This window comes from Dromiciops gliroides, chromosome 2 (assembly GCF_019393635.1).
Source record: "Dromiciops gliroides isolate mDroGli1 chromosome 2, mDroGli1.pri, whole genome shotgun sequence".
In the NCBI taxonomy this organism is placed as follows: domain Eukaryota; kingdom Metazoa; phylum Chordata; class Mammalia; order Microbiotheria; family Microbiotheriidae; genus Dromiciops; species Dromiciops gliroides.
The window spans coordinates 184,567,730-184,592,571 of NC_057862.1; the positions used below are offsets into that span (position 1 = coordinate 184,567,730).

General features: G+C 33.8%; 1 protein-coding gene across 3 annotated transcripts in view; it reads right to left on the bottom strand.

Annotated features, from left to right (window-relative positions):
- The window catches only part of DPH6 (diphthamine biosynthesis 6), a 443,945-nt gene that overhangs the window by 281,922 nt on the left and 137,181 nt on the right, over positions 1–24,842 (bottom strand). The gene's annotated exons all lie outside the window — the stretch shown is intronic.

The following is a 24,842-nucleotide window of genomic DNA, read 5'->3' on the forward strand; positions in this document are numbered from 1 at the left end:
TTTCTCTCAGGAGTAGGGCAATATACTTCATCATAGGTCTTTGGAAGACAAGGATGCATTGATCTTGACTTGAGTCTCTTCGAATTGTTTTCTTTAAAATGTTTCTGGCTTTGTATAAACTGTTTTCCCAATTCTACTCATTTGACTGCATAATTCCATACAATCCAGGATTCTCTGGAGTTATATTTTTTTCTCTTCCCACAGCAAAATATTGCATTACATTCATATACCACAATTTGTTCAGGTATTTCCCAGTTGTTTTTAAGGAAATCAAAGGCATCCCCTTGGATTTTTATTCTTTGATTTTCTTTATTTTTGCTTGTTCCTATAATTTTTAGGAACTCATTCTATTTCTCTATGATTCAATGCATGAAGATTTTCCATTATTTTAAAAAATCTTATCAGACTTATTCAATATTACTATTCATATAAAGAACACATATTTTCAAAATTTTCTAAAATTATTGGCCAAACATAAGAAAATATGTTTGGTACTCAATAACTACTTTTTAATGATGAATTTCTGATTAAATATATTCTGCTATGAATCTTTGTACTACAACAGATTTGGAACTATAGGATTTCTCAATATTTAGCACTTATTTTAGGAAACAGTTACTAGTACAACTTGTCTGAATTAAGAATGTTATGCAGGGGCAGCTAGGTGGTGCAGTGGATAAAGCACTGGCCTTGGATTCAGGAGGGCCTGAGTTCAAATCCAGCCTCAGATACTTGACACTTATTAGCTATATGACCCTGGGCAAGTCACTTAACCCTCATTGCTCTGCCAAAAAAAAAAAAAAAAGAATGTTATGTAAACTATATGTAAACCTGTCAAGGGAAAAAGTTTAGACTATGCTCCTCAGGTTCAGGATACTAAGGAACAGAGACAGGGCCACACTTACCTTAAACTGATTTAACTTCAAGGTTTATTACAAATGACTGTCCCCAAACCCATACTGGGCCATTTTGACAGGCATATATATCCACTTATAAAAAAAAAATGATTGAAGAGGATGCATGTTTTATCTTGCCTTGATTCTTTTCATTTGTTTGTTTCTTATTTTGCCCAAAGAAATAAGGCTGGATATATAATAGTTCCCAGTAGGTTGGTCCTATCCAGACTAATGCCCCAAACCAAATGGTCCACAACTTCTAGAGACTGTGTTTTTATATTCAGGGTGATACATACATACATACATACACATGCATACATACATATTGTGTATGTTATATGTGTACTGTTCAGTTTCATATTCTTTCCTCTCCAGGCTATACTGCAGACTCATTTCCATAGGACTTGGTCTATTATGCTATGGAAATCTTTATTGGAAATTCACTGCACTCCAGGACTATATCTCATATTGAAAGTACTCACAGCTCCTGCAGTCTCTCTCTCTTGCTTCTTGGTTCTTCCCAGAACCACCATTTTAAGGAGATAGCCCAGGTCAACCAAGGGTTCATTCCTCTCCAGGCTGCACTGCTGACTCATCTCCAAAGGAATTTTTTTTGTCATTGTTCAACTCTATTGTCTCCTTTTCTTCTCCCTTTCAAGAATTATCTTCCTCATTAGAATGTAAACTATTTGAGGGCAAAGATGAACTTTCCTTCTGCTGATATTTATATTCCCAGCTCTTAGCAAAGTACTTAGCATATAATAAGCACTTAATAAATACTTGTTCACTGAATTCAGTTAACAAAGTAATAATGTAAAAGGCGCCTTAAAACCAATCACTTCTGGCCTTGGCAGGCAACCCACCTAGGGGAAGGAAACCCTGATTTTAAACCTCCGCTGCCTTGTGGCTATACCTATATATGGGAAAGGCTTCAGGAGTTAACCCAGAGGAAAAATCAGGAGTTGGAGTCCCTTAGGCAGTTGGATGTTGGACATCACATCCCTCTGGCAACTCTTGCAGCTGCACTGGTGCCGAACTGTATTGGCTCTGCCTCTCCTTTGGATCCACCAATGTCGTGGAGAGGAGAAACCTGCTGCATGGGCAACAGCTTGTTTTCCATATTGATCTGCCCAGGCCAGCACCCTGGAGAGGACACTTCAGCTACTTCTCATGGGGTAGATACAACACGGGATGCGGCAGTTACTGGTTATAAGTCACTCAGGAGCTGCGGCCACAGTGTGGCCTGTGGCTCTTCAAGGTGCTGATCCATGGTTGTCTGCGACTGGTGGAGGCCTACTACTAATGTAAAAGGCAGGGGCATCTTTCTAAATTAAACAAACTGGAAGTCACCTTGAATACTCTAATCATGTATAGGTGAGATGAGTTTTCATTAAAAAATTCTTTAAAAGAGGCAGTCTCTTAGAGAGAGAGAAGAAAACCAAATCACTAGTATTGAAAATGAAAAGGGTAAACATACCACTATAATGAAAATGAAATTAAAGCAACCATAAGGAGTTATTTTGCCCAATTATATGCCAATAAATTAAGAATTTAAGTGAAATGGAAAAATATTTTTTAAAATATAAATTACCTAGGTTAGCAGAAGAGTAAATAGAATATCAAAATAGACCTATTTTAGAAAAGGAAATTGAATAGGTCATCAATGACCTTCCTAAAAGCACGAGGACCAGATGGATTTACAAGTGAATTCTATCAGACATTTAACAATCAACTAATTCCAATATTAAATAAATTATTTGCAATAATAGGTGAAGAAGGAATTCCATCAAACTCCTTTTATGAAACAAATATGATTCTCATATCTAAACCATTAAGAGTAAAAACAGAAAAAAATTATAAACTAATCTCATTAGAATGTGAATGCAAAAATCCTAAATAAAAAACTAGCTAAAAGATTACAACAATATATTACAAAGATTGTACATTATGATCAAGTGGGATTTATACCAGGAATGTAGGGATGGTTTAGCATAAGGAAAACTATGAACATAATTGATTAAATCAATAATAAAAGAAAAAATCATATAATGATTATATCAATAGATGTAGAAAAAGTTTTTGATAAAGTTCAAAACTCATTTCTATTTTAAAAAACTTGAAACTGTTGTTATAAATGGATTTTTTCTTATATCAATAAAATGCATTTATCTAAAACCATCATCAAGCATCATTTGTAATGGAGATAAACTAGAAGCCCTCCCAGTAAGATCAGGTATGAAACAAGGATGCCCACTGTGACCAATATTATTCAATATTGCACTGAAAATCCTAGAAAAAGCAATGAGGGGGAAAAAAATTGAAGGAATCAGAATAGGAAATGAAATGATAAAACTATCTCTTTTTGCAGGTGATGATGATATTCATGGAAAATCCCAAACATTTGACTAAAAAGTTAGCTGAAACAATGAATAATTTTAGCAAAATAGCAGAATATAAAGTAAATTTAACATTCCTGTATATCATAAACTCTGTAAGAAGAGTTAGTAAAAAATCTCCCGTTTAAAATAATTCTAGACTGTAAAAAATACCTTGGGAGTACACCTGCCAAAACAAACCAAGGAACTATATAAACAAAATTATATAAAAAATTTTATGCCAATAAAATCAGATTTAAATAACTGCAGAAATATTAATTGTTCATGGTAAACAAGGCCAATATAATAAAAATGACAAGTTTACTAAACTAATTTACATATTCACCACCATCCCAATTAAGTTACCAAAAAATTATTTTACTGAATTAGAAAAAAAAAGGATAACAAAATGTATTTGGAAAAACAAAAAAGTCAATAATACCAGAAGAATGAAAAAAAGTGTCAAGGAAAGAGGCTTAGCACAGAGCCAGACCTTAAACTGTATTATAAGACAGTGATTATCAAAATTATCTTGTAGTGGCTAAGAAAGACAAAGGTAGACCAATGGAATAGAACAGACATATGATTTACAGCAGCAAATAAACATAATGGCCTTGTATTTGACAAGTATAAAGACTTAAGATTTTGGGATAAGAATTTGGTAAAAATTGTTGGGAAAACTGGAAAGCAGTATCACAAAAACTGGGCATGGACCAGAACCTCATACCATTTACAAAGATAAGGTCATTCTCAAAAGAATAAATTCAATTTGTCAACAAATAATTGAAAAACATACTTCAAATGATTAAAATGCATACTATTGCAAATAAAATGACTATTGGTGAAGATATGGGAAAAAGGAAAATTGGTGCACTGTCGGTGGAGCTATATTAGTTTAACTATTATGGAAAGCAATTTGAACAATGCCCCAAATGCCACTAAACTGTGTTTATAATGACAAAAAGAATGGCTTCATAGAAATCTGGGGAGACTTGAAAGAACAAATAAAGAAATGAACAGAACACTATAAAGAAAAATAAGTTGAAAAACTAAAGAACTATGATGTACGAAATGACCAATCATGAGTACAGAAGACTAAGGTTGAACATCATCAGTTGGTCATTTCATGCCCTGGCAATAAGATGATACTGAAAATTAAGAAAGAAGCATATATTTTGGGATATGGTAAATATGTAAATTTATTTATCCTGATTACATCTTTTTTTTTTCAGATTGTGTTACTGTTATTCATTAATTGGCACAATCAAAAGTGGGGAAAGGAGTTTTCCCTTCTCAGTTTTTGATAGTCTGCTGGTTTTCAATTTTTGTGGTCAGGTATCTAGAATGCGATTGTTTCCAAAGAATTAAAAATCAGTCTTTTTCAAGGGGCAATGAGGGAGTGCAATGTGGGTATGAGTAGACAGAAACACATAACAAATAAGGAACTATAAAGAAAAACCAGAGTAAGGTATGTCTCAAAGAAATGTATGATCAATGAAGAAGCTATTTCAGTTATATGGTGAGAAGAAGAAATAATCTATTAACAGTCCATATGATCCACTGGAATCATTATAATTTCAGAAGAAAGTTGATCACATTGGGTAGACCCTGTGTGGTGAATTTACCATGGAACATGCATATAAGTCACACAGGAGGAGACACCAATGGAGGAACCATTCATATCAATGAGGTTATAGATCCAGAAGAGTATTTGAGTATCATTGCCTGAGAAAGTTTAAGTCATACATGGGTTTTTGGCTACCAGGTAATGTAGGTAGGCAACTTTGAAAGTCATGATGCAAAAATATTTAGACTGTAGTCTCAATCAGATCACTTACATAATTTTTTCTAGACTATTTTTATTATATATTCTTTACCTATGTAAAAATTAAAATTTCTATTTGATTGAGAGATATTCAAATTATTGTTTTTTCCTTCCCTTTCTTTTAAATGTCAACTATAGTCACCTGCTTTCTTACACGCATACACATACTCTAACATAGTGACAATATACCGTGTAATCAAAATTTAAAATAACACATGATATGCTTTGAATTACATGGCTAGCATATAGTACTGTATGTGGTGTTGTATAAAAGGTTTTAATGGATATTTTAATGGTGTGAGATATTTCACAGGTATAATACACTTCAAAATCAAGATGACAGTTACTATTTTCTCTGTATTTTTAACTGACCATAGATACATCTGTTTTGTTGTTGTTGTTGTTTCTGTTTTTGTTTTGCAGGGCACTGGGGGTTAAGTGACTTGCCCAGGGTCACACAGCTAGTGTCAAGTGTCTGAGACTGGATTTGAACTCGGGTCCTCCTGAATCCAAGGTCAGTGCTTTATCCACTGCACCACCTAGCTGCCCCCCATAGATACATCTTTATATCCCAATTCTGAGCCATCAGGTTGTAAAAACAGGTACCATAGTCCACGATGGCGGTGGTTGCCTGCCTTTTTGTTTTGCCCTAAGGAATAATAAAATTACTAAAACATGTAAATACAAATCACATTGATCTCCCTAAATCTCATTTCTAATCATCATGCAATTATGACTAGATTAAAATGGGTATATAATTTTAATAAGGATTTAAAGATTTTAATCTATTCATATAAATCTATTTAATTATATCAATAGGCACTGAAAAATTATAAGTTTAAACAATTTAAATGAATAAAATTTTAAAATATTAAAGAAGATTTTAAATATCTCCCTGAAACATTATAGATTGTTTCACTACCTAAGGGATAGTGAAGGCTTTTAAAACTATTTAATAGCTAAAATACAGAGTCAGACTTTCTTGCTAGGAGTTAATAATGAAATAAGCTGCATGCGTGGGATTTTATAGGTTCGGTAATGGGATCTGAGTCTTGTTTAGTGAGGGTGGTATGTGCTGCTATTATTCATGGTCCTGATGCTGCAGACATTTCACATATGGAACACCAGTCACTGAAGACATTTCACACACTGAGAACACTAAATAAAGTCAATGAGCATTTTGAGCAACAAAGAATGAACGACCTGATAAATACCTGGTCAGGTTTACAAGACCCTTATTTTATCTTAGGCCATGTTTAGTTCAGGAAGCAGGCTTCAGGCATGGATAGACTGTGATCTGCATCAACAGGGGGAACATACGAATCAAAGAAAGAACAGATCCATTTGAAAGGATCTGAATATCACTCCCTCCAAGCAGAGAGAAACTGAAAGTTCATTTGGAGATTCTTCTATAACAGCGTGATGATGTTACATGAGTAAGAGCTCTATTTTGTCAGAATTTTAAAGTTTTCCTTTCTTCAGTTTTGGTAATCTAAAGACAATAAAAATGCTTTAAAATTTCAATTTTATTAGCTATCAAATGAATATTTCTTCTTAAATGGTGGGTATATTTTTAAACCAATAGAATTTACAGATTACTGTGCTTCATTTCAGTTTGATATTAACTGAATACTCATTTCCTTTCATGATACCTATTCCTTCCTGGAGCAAACAACTATTTCTATCATAAGTCTTTTGATTTCTTCCCATAATGCTGTATACCAAATTATTTACAAAAAAAAACCCCTAAATAGGGGAGAATAGAAATGTATGTCACTACTCCTGTGGGAGCTGTAGACTAGAGCTATTTTTACTCTTAAAGTGACTGTTTTCAAATAGGCTGATAGCATTGCTTTTAGGATCATGATATTCAGGAATGCAGAATTTTCCATCCTTCTTCAGACCTTCAGATACCAACAGTTTTCCCAGGTACTATTTGATGTCAAGAATACTGATAACTTCATATATGAAGAACCGGAGTTTTACATACCAATAAAACAAGGTGCTAGAAAATAATGTGCAATGAAACTCTTGTAAAGATAATGGCTACAGAATTCACAAGTGGCACAACTTCCCTAATTAGTCTCAATAAATACATTCTAAAATTATATATCTATACTGTACATTGTCTATTCCTGGTTCTCTAAATGAATACGAGGAGGTACTAAAATTACTTTTTAAGTGATTTTTATAAATGGTTGAATGAATGAGTGAAAAAACATTTATTGTTTCTATATGCCAAGTTCTAAATACTAGAGACACAAATAGAAAAGCAAGGACATACTTCTCAAGGATCTTACATTTTAATGGGAGAGATTATACCCATAAGGAAGCAGAGTAGAATGGGGAGGAACAGGGGAGAAAGCAGGGACACTGCAATGATTAGGGAAAATAAATGGGATGCTGAGTGGGGTAATAAGGGAGTAGACATCCCATCCAGAAACTAAAGCAGAGTTGAATTGATTGTGGTCTACTGGTGGGGATGGAGGGAAGTTATTTGTGGGTCAGTCAGGCAGCAGAAGAGATGCCTAGAGAATGAGGGTAAAGACAAGTATGGTGGCTTGGGCTTTCCTTAAAATATAGTCTTAGACAGTCACCAATCAAGACTCTGATTGCTGAAGCATAAACATGCCAATCCCCAGCATGGGGTCTCCTTCTATCTATACTTCTAGGATTTAGTTGATAAATCCTAGGGACTTGCCTGAGACATAGAGGTTAATTTGCTCACTAAGGGTCACAGATTTAGTATGTCTTAGAGGTAAGTCCTGAACACAAGCTTTCCAGATTCTAAATCCAACACTATCTACAATGTCATGCTGAGGCCGTCTAAAACACGGTTAAGATAAAACTTTATATGAAGTCAAATTTGTATTTTTCTTAACTTATGTAAAAACAGTTACTTGAGTTTTACCCCTTCAAGAACATACTTTTTTTTTTCTTTTTTTTTTTTTTTTTTTAGTGAGGCAATTGGGGTTAAGTGACTTGCCCAGGGTCACACAGCTAGTAAGTGTTAAGTGTCTGAGGCCGGATTTGAACTCAGGGAGTCCTGAATCCAGGGCCGGTGCTCTATCCACTGTGCCACCGAGCTGTCCCAAGAACATACTTTTAATCCTCAGGTTAACTCAAAAAAAGAATTTAATATGCTCATACATTTACTCCCCAAAGAGCCTGTTCTACACAATCATGTTAACATTCTGGATCATATAACACTATCTACTGAATAATTTAAAAAATCCATTCTCTATCATTCTATTTTCATTTTCTTAAAGAGTAGCCATTTAACTGGAAAATGTTTCTAGTCTGATAGCATAATCTCCTCTTTCTTGAAATAAACTAGGATATTTAGACTCAATACAGTGAAATTACACAATACAGTGTAATTTGAAAATCTCTCTCCTAATCTACCTAATGCCATATACTTCCTATTTTATGTTATATAACAACTGCATTAAGTTAAGATGCTCAAAGGCTGTGAAAGTCTATGAAATACTCACAATGGCTCATGGGCTTTTTCAGTGCAATTCAACTTCATCTAAAGGCTTCAATCTTTTCTAGTCCTTGGAAAAGATGTTTCTTTTTCTGTTTCATTCCGTTTGAATATCTTTCTCTAAGAAAGGCTGGGCCATGAATGGACATAAATTGTGCTTTACCAAAGGCCTTAACAGCCAGTTCAATTTACCTGCTGAACCAGTCATCTGTGGAATGTAAGTCCCTACAGTATCCATTTCCCATATCAAAAGCTTTATAATAACTCAGACAATTATATTTATTAATGTTACTGCTAATATCAATGGTAAGAAATATCAATATTCATATAGCAGATGATTATATATCAAAGAAGCAAGAATGACGTTAAGTTTGTGGTTTTATCTCAAACACAGGAATGAATTACTTCAGATTAATATCAAGATTTACTCTGAAATACAGGAAGACTTTGCAATAAATCCTGACACCTAACATTTAATCATGTTATGGATTTTTTTCTTTAGTATACTCAACTTAGAAGGAAGTTGGATAGCTGAATCAAGTGACAACAAGACCTAGGCACTGGATAACTCTATGCAGAATTAAGAAATTAATTAGGAGGAAGAACCATAATTTGCCGAACTGACATCTATTTTACTTTACTTGCATGTATCAATGGGAAGCAATTACAATTCAATTAAAATATTCAATTTTATTACTTTACTGACTGACCTTGAAGTTAATGCCTGTTTTATTTAATTGTTTCATCTATGAATAAATGTTAACCCTACAATGTTATGCACCATTATTTTCAATGCGTTCTTCAACTCCCCAACTGAATTATATCAGTCAATTTATTATTTGCTGTCAAGAAAGCAAGTGAAGGCTTATTTCTTTGAGACAGCCCAGTATATGATGAGAGAAACATCTCAAAATGTTTGATAATGCTGTTTTTAATGGCACCAAGTCGAATGAATTGTGTTCTCATCTCAACTTTTGTGGCCTAGACTTTTACTGTAAAATCAGTAGGTAGTAGTAGAAAAGGTGTAATCACTTTTAGAAGCAATTTCTAGTCTGCTGTAATTCTTAATAAATCTATTGCAGACAGGAACTGAACACCTTTATGCATACGTCAACATGAGCTGCCTGACAATCTCTTACGAAGTCTAGCTGGTTCATTGACCAGCAGACTTAGTGACTGCCAATTTAAAAAAGAAATCTAAACCTTAATGATCATATGGGGAAATATAGTATACATATGATCTCAGTTTATATTAAAATACATAGTTACTTTAGAAACTGTGCACTTCTGAAATAAAATCAATGCTACAAAAACTTCATACAATTTCAATGAAACATAAAAGGTTAGTCTAATGAAATGGTCACTAAAATAGGAAGTGTTTTCCAAGTCTAGAAATGATTACCTTGTAAAGGATCCGGCTTTAAAACTCAGTATTACTACTTCTCCTATTAAGCTATGTGCATGTTTTAGTTTACATCTGTCTACTAGATGATAAACTCCTTGAGGGAAGTGCTTTATTTTCATATCTACCCTTGTACCCAGAACAATGTATATAAAAGGTTAACATCAAATATATATATATATATATATATATATTTATATTTATATATATATATATTCCCAATAAATGAATGAATGAATGAATGAATCAACTTTTACCTAATAAAGTTGATGGATTTAGTAAACTACATAACTAAGAGTTATCAATATAAAACCTTGTTTATCTATATTTCCTATGGAGAGACTTGTAGCTTTTGGTTTTCCCCCCTTTCAAATAAAATAATCTCTACAGTACAAAGAGAAAGGAAGTTGAAAAGGTATTTTTTCACTGGCTTGATGAAGGAAAATAATCAAGGAATATCAAAGACTGACTATAATGACTCATGTGTCTTATTCTTTCTTTCACAGGTTCGACTATAAAGTCCCAAACAGTACTAATCCTTAAGTGGAGGACCATTATTCATTTTCATTAGAGTGTAGTAACCAAATCATTCAATACATTTGAAACAAAATCACTAAAGGAAAGGCTCATTAAAACATTAGAAGCATAGCATATGCATGCATGCATGTATTATGTATGTATTTGTTTATATATGTGTGTGTGTGTGTGTGTGTGTGTGTGTGTGTGTGTATAAACTTCATTCACCACCCTTGGTTATCCATAGTTTGCAGAAAATTTAAAATTGTAATTACTTTATTCTGAGATGGCAGTATTCCATCAATACTGAATCATGTTCATAATACAAAATGACTTTTGATACCACAGTTTCACAAATTCTTAATTCTAGGAGAGGTAGCACAAAAGGGTAAGTTCCCTTCTCCCCCTTCTATTGAGATGTGCAATTCTGTCTAGGTGCCTAACTGTGCGTCAGGAAGGGGAGGGAGAATGTAAAAAGTATTTTTACAGAAATGTTCCAAAGTGTAAAGTATTGTGGAGATTGAAGTATGTCTTTCTAGGTGTAAAGTATTCTGTAGGCCAAAGATCAATAATATGGAAGTGGAAAATTATAGATTAAATTTGGGGGACAAAGGGAAATATGACCATTTTTGCTATGGTCAATAGATATTTTGTGACAACAAAAACTGATAAAAATAGACTCTTCCAGGAATTATGCTTGATTATTTTTTGAACTTATTTCTTTTTAAAATCCTCATTTGTTGTATAACTTGTTTAACCAATGTATATAAAGAGCAGTGTTTCTCTACTCTGTTCGAACCCTCTCCTATGCAACCATTCACAATTTACTTTGAACCATCAGCATGCAAACTCAAATGGCTTCAACAATTCTGGAAGTCTCACTGAAATCCTTAAAGCCTAGTGACTGCATCCCAAGGGCAGGTCCAAACCAAGCAGCTACATGAGAAAGTTAAGAAATGGTTTAGAAAGTTCACTACTTTGGGCTGGCAGAGGACTTGTCTTCTTGGGGAAGTATTTACTAATGCCATATGATGCCATATGATCACATTTTCCTAGGTACTATTTCAAAGGTTGGTTTCAAAACACTTTGACTACTGAGGAATATAGATTGATTTTAAGATTGTTTCCTGGAATACTAGAAGTTTGGTCTGGTACAGTTAATTTGGCATACTGACTCATGGGATAAGAGAAATAGGACCTTAACTGCATCACTTTATATTATTATATTGCTAGCTAAAATTCTTTTGGGGAACATTACATTTCTAATCATATTTCATAGATTAATAGGATAAGTAAAATAGAGATAATTCCTTAAGGAAGTGTTTTGGACATGAAATTTTAATGAATTAATTGAAAAAGTATAAAAGTCAGTGTTATTATTGACAGTTCATCTACTGACCAAAGTAGGTTTTTTCATGGATTTTAATTTTAGTACATCTAGATCTTAAAATCAAATGGCTATTTCTCAAGCATATTTATACAAATAAACATCTATCTCAAATCACTGAATATGATTTTTAAAAATGAACTTAATTTAACAAGGTTCTTTTTAAGGAAATAGGAAAAGAAACTGCTTTAGCTTTGCTCTATGTCAGGAAATGCAGTGTTTCCTCTGTCTTAATCACTACAATGATTTTTGGTTAATCTACACTATTAAACCAGTTTTGTCCTTGATATCTTGTACTTCAGTGGATCTATGATGTCATTTATGTAGGTTCTTCCCCCAACCTTGTAGATCACAAGCCATCCACAACTTTTCACTGTTATCTTCGTCTATGTATTTCAATTATTCCTACGTAAGAGAAACTTGGCATGGTAGATAGAATGTTGGACTTGGACTAGCTATGTGACTCTGAGCAAGTCATTTAAACTCGGTCTTTTAATTCCTGTTCCTAAATTAAAAGGGAGGGGGAAAAAGCCCTGCTTAACAAAGAGTGTTTAGTAAACCAGAGAGATAACATTTGGGAGAACAGTAATGAACCTAATTAGAAATGGGAAAGAATTAAAAATAAGATCTCTAAACATAGGTAATTCCTCCTTTTTCCATCTTCCTTCATGGTACATCATAAAGGCAATTTAAAATAACATATATGTTTACTTATTTTTCTTATGACTTCTATATTAAATGAGGATTTTTCTTAATGCACAAGGTTGTTTACATAATGCTGAAAAGTTTGATTTTCTCTATTTTGTGTGAATTCAGGAATATATTTTAAGATCTGAACAGAGAACACTGATAATCTATAAATTAAAAAAACTGGCTTTTTATCAGCTGTTTTATTATTTTATTTACATGAAAGGAATTTCACTCATAGATTTTGCTTTATTGGATTTTATAATCACTTGAATCATAACTATATTTTTTGCTACTAGAATAAAAATGAGATAATTTTCCTGGTTTTTAAGGAAAAATCTTGGTCTTAATTTCCTTATTGCAAAATAGAGTCAATAATGGGACTTATAATTATTATGAGTATCAAGTGAAAATATGCATAAAGAGATTTGGAAATCTTAGATTGCTACATAAATCTTAGTCATTATTATAAGGAATGCACCAAATACTTCTGAGGTCTTTTTGTATTGCTTTTAATATTCTGTGCATAGCAATGAAGATAAGGGCCCTCCATTTGATTTTACTCAGTTCACTTACATGATGGTAGGTGGTGCAGTGGACAGAGTAACTGGCATGAAATAAGGAAGATTCATTTTCCTTAGTTCAAATCTGGCCTTAGACATGTACCAGCTGTGTGGCGCTGGGCAAATCACTAAACCTTATTTGCTTCTGTTTCCTTATATGTAAAATGAGATGGAGAAAACAGCAAACTACTCCAAGATCTTTGCCAAGGAAACCCCAAATGGGGTCATGAAGAGTTGGATAAGACTGAAACTACTGAACAACAAGAAGTTACATTACATGACCTGTCAAAAAGTAGAAAAGTTGATCATTGGAAAAGGGTTTAAATTAATGAGCATAGTAGTACAATGTGTCATAACCTAAAGTACAACAACTATTAGTATAAAATTTCATCATTTAAAAAATAATACTGGGGAAATGAAAAGCAAGTTGACAGATATTAAGTTATAGGCCTGCATTCACACACAACCAATTAATTGTACCACAAACAATTCCAAAAGGATACAAAAATTAGATGTAAAAGTTATTATCATAAACAAATTAAAGGAAAAGGAAAGGAGATACCTTACATAATTATAGATGGGGAGTTAGTTCTTAATCAAAGAAGGTACAGATAAAGATGATCATAAAAGACAAAAATGATAATTTTGATGACAGAAAATTTTTCTTTTTATATAAACAAACCCAAGAACATTAAAATTTAGAGTAAAATGATTACTGGGAAAAAATTGCAACTTTCCAATAAAAGCTTAATACCTCAAACTATATAAACAACACCCCCACACACACACACACACACAAGGATCTAATGTAAATATATAGGAAGAACAGCCATTCTTAACAGACATATTAAAGCATATGAAATGGTAATACTTAAAATAAGAAAAGCAGTTTATCACAACAAATTTTTTTAAGTCCCTAATCACAAATAAGAGAACCACAAAAACAAGGTCCTATAATGAGGTCCCACATCAGATCAAAAAGATGGCAAAAAAAGGAAAATGGTAATAGTAGAAATTAATGCACTGCTGATAGAGGTATGAACAGGACCAAATATTGTGGAAAGCAATTAAGAACTAAACTCCAAAAGTTTCCACATTGTACATACCCTTTGACGCAGGAAAACCACTACAAGGCATATAACTCCAAATGGTTAAAAAATTAAAAAAACATAGGGAAAGCATCCATGTGTACAGAAATATTTATGTAGCTCCTTTTGTTGTAACAAAGAAATAGAAATAAAATTGGTGCCCATTACTGGGGAATTGATAAACAAATTATAGTATATAAATGTAGTGAAATACTATTGTTCTGAAGAAATGATGAAAGACTAACTCTGAAAGACCTCAGAATTCTGAATAAAATATAAACCAATCAATACTTCAAAACACTAAAATAAGGAGAAGCTGCTTCCCTCAAGGAGCTCACATTAAAGGGCGGTTGAGGAAGAGAGGACAGGGGATAAAATATTCACATAGATAATTACTATAAGACAGGGCACTTTGACTGTTCTATGAAGGAAGTTAAGAATTCTAGGAGGTCGAGTTGATCCTTAATGAATTTGCCAGGCATGGAATATATAAGATATAGATATAGATATAGATATAGATATAGATATAGATATAGATATAGATATAGATGTAAGATAGACTAAGCAAAGGCACAAAAGCAGAAGATGGAATACTTAGTTCAGGCAATACTAAGTGAGATTGATGGCTAGACTTTATAGTATGTGGCGGAGAGTAATATGAAGTAACTTTTAAAGGTAAAATGGCAGAAAATGAAATGCTTTAAATGTCAAGCAGCAGAGTTGTATTTTATACTAAAAGTAATAGGGAACTACTGAAGATTCTTGGGCAGGGGTGTGACAGGCTCAGTCTTGTACTTTAGTTTGATTATTTTGGCAGTTTGTTGTAGAGGATAGATCAGACAGGGAAGAAACTAGAAGGAGGGTGATCAATTAAGAGATTACTACAATAGCCTTTGTTATAATGTTATATAATAGCTAAATGTTACATAATGGTTCTGAGTGTGGAGAAAAGGAGATAAATATGAAAGATACTGTACAATTAACTAAGACATGGTAAATTATTGAATGAAGGATAGGAAGTTAGGGAGAATAAAAAGTCAAGAATGATTTAAATTTTGAACCTGAGTGACTAGAAAGATAATTATATCCTTAACGGAATTTTTTCTAAAAAAAAAGTGAAAGAGGAATTAGGCTTATCAGGGAAAATGAGCTTGAGGTGTCTATGGGACCATCAAGTGAAATTGCCCTTATCCTTTTATTTTACTCCTTTGACAATCTGGTGAAGCTTATAAAACCCGCCTCAGAATAACACTTTTAAATGCATAATATAAAATACAAAGGATTAAAAAGGAAACAAATTACATTGAAATAAAGAACTCTTGTATCAGAGGATACAAAGGCATGCATGCAATTTCAGAAAATAGGTAATATTTTGATTTGTTTTGCTTAACTATACATATGTTTTATGAAGGAGTAAAGACTTCTATGTGGAGTAGGGAGATAAAGGTTGGAGATAATGACAAACATGAAAAGAAAGAATATCAATATAATATTTTTAAAGTTTTTTTTTTTTAAAGATTAATGCCTCAAACTCTTCTGGTAGTCAGTTTTGTTATTGGTCAGTTGTTTCAGTTGTGTGTGATTCTTCATGACCCCATTGGGGTTTTCTTGACAGTGTGAGAATCAGAGCACTACCAACCTGCTGAGAAAGATATTACAGGGAAGTTCTACCATGAAAAGAAAGCATGTGACTTAGCGTCTGGAAGAGACCTTTATGGGGTTTCGAAGGTCAGATCAGTGTCAGAAAGTCGTGTTTGCCACCTGTTAGTCGTGTCAATCAGTGCTACCAGCCAATTAGATTGGAGCTGTGTATGTGAACAGCCCTGTTTCTTGTTTCATAAGAGGCTTCTGGGAGAAGCAGTGGAGAAGCCAAATTCCTGATAATATATGCTTACAAGCACAAAAAATTCACAAGTCCAAATTATTTATTTATTTGTTTGCTTAGTTTGACATTTCCTCCCAAAGAAGGTATGTGAGCAATAAAATGAATAAAATCAGCAACGATTTCCTCTCCTGATATAAACTGTTACTGAATCTTGGAGACAGAATAAATGGCTATTCTAGTCATAATGTTGTGCCTGTGTGTCCAACTGGCAGCGTTTTATTTGGCACTGATGGAAAGACTATACTAGGCACATACAGAATTGAATTTTCAAATGCTCATTACCTCCTTAATTTGAAAGCAATAATTTTCTGAGCTACAACACATTATGGATAATTCCACATGGAGAGTCTAAGAACTTAAGGTTTTATTTCTTGAGTCACTTGTTTGAATAAAAATATACAAAGTATTTTCTACAAGAACAGAAATAATTTCTACTCATGTATTAATACATTTAGAAGTATTCTAATTTATACTAAGGCCAACTCAAACTTCAAATCTAAGGGATGTGTTAAGCTGCTTGCAGAATATGAAAATAAAAGAATAATTCAGATTATTTTTAACCTTTACTGTATAACTTTTCTTCTCTAAAAGGCTATAGAAATGAACAATTTTAATTACCTCTATTATTAGCTGAATGAATGGCATAAGAGCACAGTTTGTAGAAGCAATAATTAATATAAATGCTATATCTCAGCTTGGTTGGGCAGCTATAAAAGGAGAAACAGTTCAATGTAACATGTACAAATTAATACAGGCCACGAGTATGCGTAGGAGTGGAGATGGATAATAGGGATCTTTACAATTAGAGCTTGTATTCTAACTGGCAGAAACTTCTCTTCAGGTTATAATACAGGGTGAACAGTTTAAAGATGGATATTAAAACTGTAAGGAAAATGGTTAGCCGTAGACCAAGGGGGCAAATAAACAGTCTGAAAATCATTAGAGCAGTGTATAGGCCAACTATGAGCAAGAACTGAGAGACACCAGTAGGCCATCCCTTTTTGACACAATAAAATAATAAAATGGACATGGTTAAAAAGAAAAGTTTGTGGGAAAATGTGGTTTAAATTAAATAGTGATTGTCGTAGGAGCAGCTAGGTGGTGCAGAAGATAAAGCACTGGCCCTGGATTCAGGAGGACCTGAGTTCAATTCTGACCTCAAGACACTTGACACTTACTAGTTGTGTGACCTTGGGCAAGTCACTTAACCTTCATTGTCCCACCCAAAAAAAAATAGTGATTGTGGTATCAAGAAAAATGGGAACCTAGAAAATAAACATAATATGAGGTAAGGAAAAAAGACTACATAGCCAAGATGAACTATGTGACTAACTATATAAAGCTTTTTATTTGCTTATAAGGCAAAGTGTTCAACAATTAAATAGACATGAAGTAATATAAAAATTTTAATTAATTTAAATTTTGTATCAATTTTTACTAACCTTGGAAAAGTTCTATTGTAAGGGCACTTTCTGAGGAAAATCAGTTGGGCAATATCAGAGAGATGTCCCCAAGGAAGAAATTATGGGGCAACCTTGGAAATTCTGTAGCAGAAAATCATCATAAGCAGATGATATACATCTGAGAGTTTCTAATAAAGTATAAAATAAATGAGATATTGGTAAGGCTATGCAATATAGGCTTAAAATCAGTTATTGTTTACAAATGTTATAATATTGCTAGTATAACATGTTTCCTTATAAAGGGATGGGTGGAGGAGATTCATAGAACCACAAGCCAATACTCACCTTAGCAATGGGGAAATAAACAACCCAATTAGGAAGATTCTTGTTCAATAACAAGATAATTATAAACCACTAAGGTTGAGTCACACACAAATTGAAGGGAGAAGCTGTTCTTTTGTAGCCTATTAAAGTTATTAGGAAATGTCAATATGATAGTATAGAGAAGTAAAGTTATTCACTTGCAAGCCCCATGAAACTTTTAATACTATCTCATGATATTATTAGGAAAAATAAATAATTTAGATATAAAGAGTGACAATGTAAGCAAATTAGGCCATAATGGAAGAAATTATCTGTCAGATATACAGATAGATGAAGAGTTCATAATCAATCAAAGAGAGAGAAGTTTGTAGGGGGTAAAACAGTTTTGATTGTATAAAATTTAAAAGGTTTTGCACAAACAAAACCAATGCAGCCAAAATGAAAAGAAATGCAGGAAACAGGGAAACCATTTTTTAAACAAAGGTTCTCTGATAAAGGTCTCATTTCTCAAATATGTAAAGAACTAACCCAAATTTATAAAAATAAGAGCCATTCCTCAGGTGTTAAGTGGTGAAATGACATGAACAGGAAGTTTATAAAGGAAAAAATATGTTATCAATACTCATATGAAAAATGCTCTAACTCACTAATAATTAAAGAAATACAAATTAAAATAATTCTGAAGTATTACCTCTCATCCATTAGATTGGCTAAGATGACAGAAGAAAATAGGTACTCTAATGCACTATTGGTGGAGCTGTATACTAGTCCAATCTTTCTGGAAAACAACTTGGAACTATTCCCAAAGGGCTATAAAACAGTGCATGCCCTTTGACCAAGGGATACTGCTAATAAGTCTGTACACTAAGGAGATCAAAGAAAAAGGAAAAAGACTTATATGTACAATAATATTGATGGCAGCTTGGAAACTGAAGGGACACTCATCAATTAAGGAATGGTCAAACAAGTTATGGTATATGAATGGGATAGAATACTACTGTGCTATAAGAAATAATGAAGGGGGGCAGCTAGGTGGCGCAGTGGGTAGAGCACCAACCCCGGAGTCAGGAGTACCTGAATTCAAATCCGGCCTCAGACACTTAACACTTACTAGCTGTGTGACCCTGGGCAAGTCACTTAACCCCAATTGCCTCACTAAAAAAAAAAAAGAAAGAAAGAAAGAAATAGTCAAGGGGATAATTTCAGAAAAACCCAAGAAGAGTTATATGAACTGATGCAAAGAGAAGTGAGCAGAGCCAGGACAACATACATAGTAACAGCAATATTATAAATATAACAACTGTGAAAGACTTAGTAACTCTGATCAATACAATGATCCACCAGAATTCCTAAGGACTCATAATAAAAATAGTATCCAACTCCAGATGGAGAGTTGATGGACTCAGAGTGCAGAGTGAAGCATATTTTTTCCTTCCTTCCTTTCTTTTTTTTCAGAAACATGCCTTATGCGAAATATATTTTGCATGACATCATATGTATAATGGGTGTTGTATTTTTTATCAAATCAGTTCTTTGGGCAGGGGGTCAAGAGAGAAAAAATTTATAACTAAAAATAAAAATAAAATTAATAAAATAGAAATATATAACAGAAAAATAAATATCCATGGCCTTGGGGAAGAGAAGTCAAATACAAAAATTTGGGGCATGAATTTAAAAATCCACTAAGTGATGAGAAAAGAAAAATAAAGTTCTATGGTCAGTTCCTTCTCTTCCCTAATCCTGAATATCCCTTTTATTAGAGTTCACTTTGCAATTAAAAAAAAAATCAACTCAATGACAATTTAAGTACCTTCTATAGGCAAGGTATTATATAAGGTGTTGGTGGATAGAATGATGAGAAAATAATAATAGCTAGTAGTTATAAAGCATTTTTAAATTTTTCTAATTACAACATTTTCTCATTTAATCCTCAAAACAACTCTGGGAGGTAGGGGCTATTATTATCCCCACTTTACAGATTATTAAACTGAGGCAGAAAGTAGCTTAGTGACTTATGCAGGGTCATATAGATAGTAAGTATCTGAAGCTAAAATTTGCAATAAGGTCTTCCTGTCTCCGTCTAGGTCCAGTTTTTTATCTATTACACCATTTACCTGCCTAGAAACAGTCTATATTCTCAAGGAAGTTGTAATCTATTGGGCAATAGACAGCATGTACAATACAAACAAGAATGCAACAGGAGCAAAGAGAAGGCCGTAAGTATTATAGCAAAACCTGAAGAGTAAGAGATCGCATTTGAAAACGTTTCATGGTGGAAAAGTCCCATGGAGGAAGGATCTGGCCACAATTCAAAAATCAGGAGAAAAAAAGAGGCCCATGAATAACGAACAGCTTGGTGTATAAGGGAGAGAAGATAATTTTCACTTATGTACAACTGAGTGGAATCTCTGATTATGATGTCTTTTAAATGCTCTTTGAAAGCAGCCTTCAAAACATACAATATGGCAGGGGAGAACTATATGAAGTGATTCAAGTGAATTTTAAATGGGGCAGTGTTGGTTAAGTGACTTGCCCAGGGCCACACAGCTAATAAGTGTCAAATATCTGAGGCCAGATTTGAATTCAGGTCCTCCTGAATCCAGGGCCAGTGCTTTATCCACTGTTCCACCTAGCTGACCCCAATTCAAGTGATTTTGCAATATTCTACATATTTTTAAAATTTGTCTTTCGAATTATGATCATAAAGCCTGCATTAAATTAAAAAAATAATGGTGATAAATTTTCATCCTTTTAAAGTAGATTTTCTTAAGAATATAAATCTCAGGGGCAGCTAGGTGGCGCAGTGAATGGAGCACTAGCCCCGGAGTCAGGAGTACCTGAGTTCAAATCTGGCCTCAGACATTTGACACTTACTAGCTGTGTGACCCTGGGCAAGTCACTTAACCCCAATTACCTCACCAAAAAAAACAAAAAACAACAAAAAAAAGAATATAAATCTCCATTTGACAAGAATTACTTGGAAAACTAGAAATAGGTTTGTCAAAAAAATAGGTTTAGATCAACATCTTAGAGCATATAGCACAATAAGTTCCAAAAAAGATAAATTATTTAAATCTATAAAGTGTCACACTATTTAAAAAAACATAAAACAAAAAAAAACAGGGGCAGCTAGGTGGCGCAGTAAATATTTGTAAAGCAGTTTGCAAACCTAAAGGGGTTATATAAATGCTAGGCTATTATTAGTTGTACATATGACCCTATTACCAAACTGTTGTGGTAGTAAGTGCATGAAAACAAATAGTTCTCAAAAAGAGAATTGCGAACCTTGAAAAACTGCTCTAAATTACTAATAATAAGAGAAATAACAACCAAAACAACTTTGAGGTTCACCTCTCACCCAGGAAACTGGCAAAGATGAAAAAAAGATGGAAGTAGTTAATGTTGAAGGGTCTGCAGGAAGGCAGGTATACTAATATCCTGTTGTTGGAGCTGTGGAGTGATTCAAACATTATGAAGACAATTTAGAATAAATTATGCTAAAATAAACAAAACGTCCATATCCTTTGATCAAAAGATCTCAATGCTAGGCATATACCCCCAAATAAGGTCAAATACAGAAAGATTCCATATACATAAAAATATTCATAGTAGTACTTTTTGTGATCACAAAGAACTGGAAATAATACTGTAGCCTATCATTTTTGTATGACCACAGTTCATAGTACCCCCAAACAATTACAATAGTCACATCAAAGATTAAAGATCACAGATCACCATAACAGATATAGTAGTAGACCTCCACCAGTCACAGATGACCATGGATCAGTGCCTTGAAGAGTTATAGGCCACAGTGTGGCTGTGCAGTCCGATACGGGAGCCACAGCTCCTGAGTGACTTATAACCGGTAACTGCCACATCTCGTGTTGTATCTACCCCATGAGGAGTAGCTGGAGTGCCCTCTCCAGGGCGCTGGCCTGGACAGATAAATTGGAAAACAAGCTGTTGCCCATGCAGCAGGTTTTCCCTCTCCGTGACATCGGTGGAACCAAAGGAGAGGCAGAGTCAATACAGTTTGGCACCAGTGCAGCTGCAGGAGTTGCCAGAGGGATGTGATGTCCAACATCCAACTGCCTAAGGGACTCTGACTCCTGATTTTTCCTCAGGGTTAACTCCTGAAGCCTTTCCCATATATGGGTATAGCCACAAGGCAGCAGAGGCATAACAGATATAATACTAATGAAAAGGTTTGAAATATTGCAAAGATTACCAAAATATGACAGAGACATGATATGAGCACATATTGTTGGGAAAATGGTACTGATAGACTTGCTCAATACAAAGTTGCCATAGACCTTCAATTTGTAAGAAAACACAGTATCTGTGAAGCTCAGTAAAGTCAAATATAATAAAATGAGGTATGCCTCTATTATATATCACAATCTGTTTGGGAAGGGCTAAATAGATTGATATACAATGCAAAAATGACAGGCTTAATAAATATGTGTGTTCTGAATGCTCCCCTAACTAGCCATTTCCCCATCTCTCCCCTGAGACACAACATCATTGAAATGTATTACATAAACTTGGTTGATAAAGCAGTGGCAGGGTTTGAGAGCACTGACTCTCAAAGAAGTTCTACTATGGGTAAAATTCTACCAAACAAAACAGTATCTCATGGTACAGAGAAATCTTTCATGAAGAGTCGATTGATGCAGCAAACTTCAATGTTTTATTTTTAAAAAGTGCTACAGCCACTTCAGCCTTCAGCAATCACCACGCTGATCAGTCAGCAGCCATCAACATTGAGAAAAGACCCTCTGCCAGTAAAAAAGATTACAACTGCCTGAAAGTCCAGATGATGGTTAGCATTTTTTAAAGCAACAATGCATTTTTATTTGTTTGCTTGTTTGCAAGGCAAATGGCGTTAAGTGAATTGCCCAGGGTCACATAGCTAGTAAATGTCAAGTGTCTGAGGCCAGATTTGAACTCAGGTCTTCTGGACTCCAGGGTTGGTGCTCTATCTACTGAACCATCTAGCTGTCCCCCAATAAAGCTTTTTTTTTTTAACTAAGGTGCGTACATTGGGTTTTTGTTTTTGTTTTTTAGAAATAATACACTTAATAGATTATAGAAGAGTATAAACATAACCACTGGGAAACCAAAAATTTTGTGTGGCTTCCTTTATTGTGATATTTGCTTTAACTGAACCTGATACATCTCTGAGGTATTCCTATATGGATGAATATGAAAATTTTGAGAAGCATGGGAAGACTTTTATGAACTAATACAGATTGAAATAAGCAGAACCAGAAAAATGATAAAGACAGAGACTAAAACAATGTAAATGTTAAGAAAAATAATAAAAACAAACAAGTACCCAAACAACTCTATGTAATAAAATGACCAATCCTGTTACCAGAATAGTTAAGATAATGTAGAAAAAAAGTCTGTGCTAGGATTTTTCTTAGTCCAAATCTCATAAAATTCCATAGAGCCAAGGATCATCTCTAAAGCAGATCATTCCCAAATGTAAATCTAGTTTCACCAAATGTTATAATACATTATGTACTGGATATTAAAGTCATTTGGAATTCAACATGTCCAAAATAGAATTATCTTTCCCCCTAAAGACTTCTAACTTCCCTGTTTTTCCCCCAAAGGGCACTATCATTTTTCCAGTCACCCAGTTACAAAACCTAGGAATCATCTTCAACTCTTTACTCTCACTCATTCCCCAAATGCAATCAGTTGCCATGACATATTGATTCAACCGCTTCTCATCTCTTGCATCCATACCTTTCTCTCTCTATTCATGGCATAATCAACCTATCTTAGGCTCTTGTCACCTTTAGCTTGAACTAGTGTAATAGTCTCTTAATTTGTTTCCTTGCTTCCAGTCTGTTCCCTCTCCAATCCATATTGCATACAGCTACCAAAGTGATATTCCTAAAGCTCAGTTCTGATCAAAACATTGTTCAAAAAACTTTGGGTGGCCCCAATAATTCAAGGATAAAATATAAACAGCTCTAATGGACATTTAAAACTTTTCATAATCTGGCACATAAATTGTCATGTTTCCAAGGATGATAATCTATTTCAGTTTTCAATCAATTTATGTGAATTTCCTTTTCTCCATATGCAACATTCAATCTCTTGCTTTCATGGTACCCCCCATGACTGGAATACTCATGATACTCACTTGTGCATATTAGAACTCTAGCCTCCTTACAAAGGTCCAGACCAAGTGACACCTCTTTTAAGACCTTTTCTCATTTCTCCAATTGTCAGAAAATAACTAACTTCTCCCTGAAACAACATTGTATATATTCTGTATTTACTGATACTGAAGATGTTGCATTCCTTGTATAATACAGTCCTTGAGGGCAGAGGGACTCTTATTTTTGTATTTGTATCAAAAGTACCTAATATATATATATATATATATATATATATATATATATATATATATATATATATATATATAATCTATTTAGTAAATGCTTAATAGCATTATCATTCTGATGATAAGAAGTATAGCACTAAAAATATTGTTTCATTTTCCAGTTTGTGTACTAGAAAGGATATGCCATGGAATGGTGAATCTTCTTCTAAAGAGCTGTAAATAGAGAAGTCCAAAAATGTGTGGGAAAAGGTGAGAGAAGGCCATGAAAACTGAAAATCTTTCAGGAATAGGAAGTACCATCTGCTAGCCATCATAGTGTCAAAGATAACATAAAGAAAAGTAAAAATGGTGGGACCATGAGAGGACAGGTATATTGATATATTATTGGTGAAGGTGTGAATTGGTATTATGCAAGACTATTAGGAATGATTTCTTTTCTTTCTTTTTTTTTTTCCCCTTGTGAGGCAATTGGGGTTAAGTGACTTGCCCAGGGTCACACAGCTAGTAAGTGTTAAGTGTCTGAGGCCAGATTTGAACTCAGGTCCTCCTGACTCCAGGGCCGGTGCTCTATCCACTATGCTAAAAAGTCATTAACTGGTACAAACTCTGACCTAAGAATACTGCTACTCAGTATCTAGTA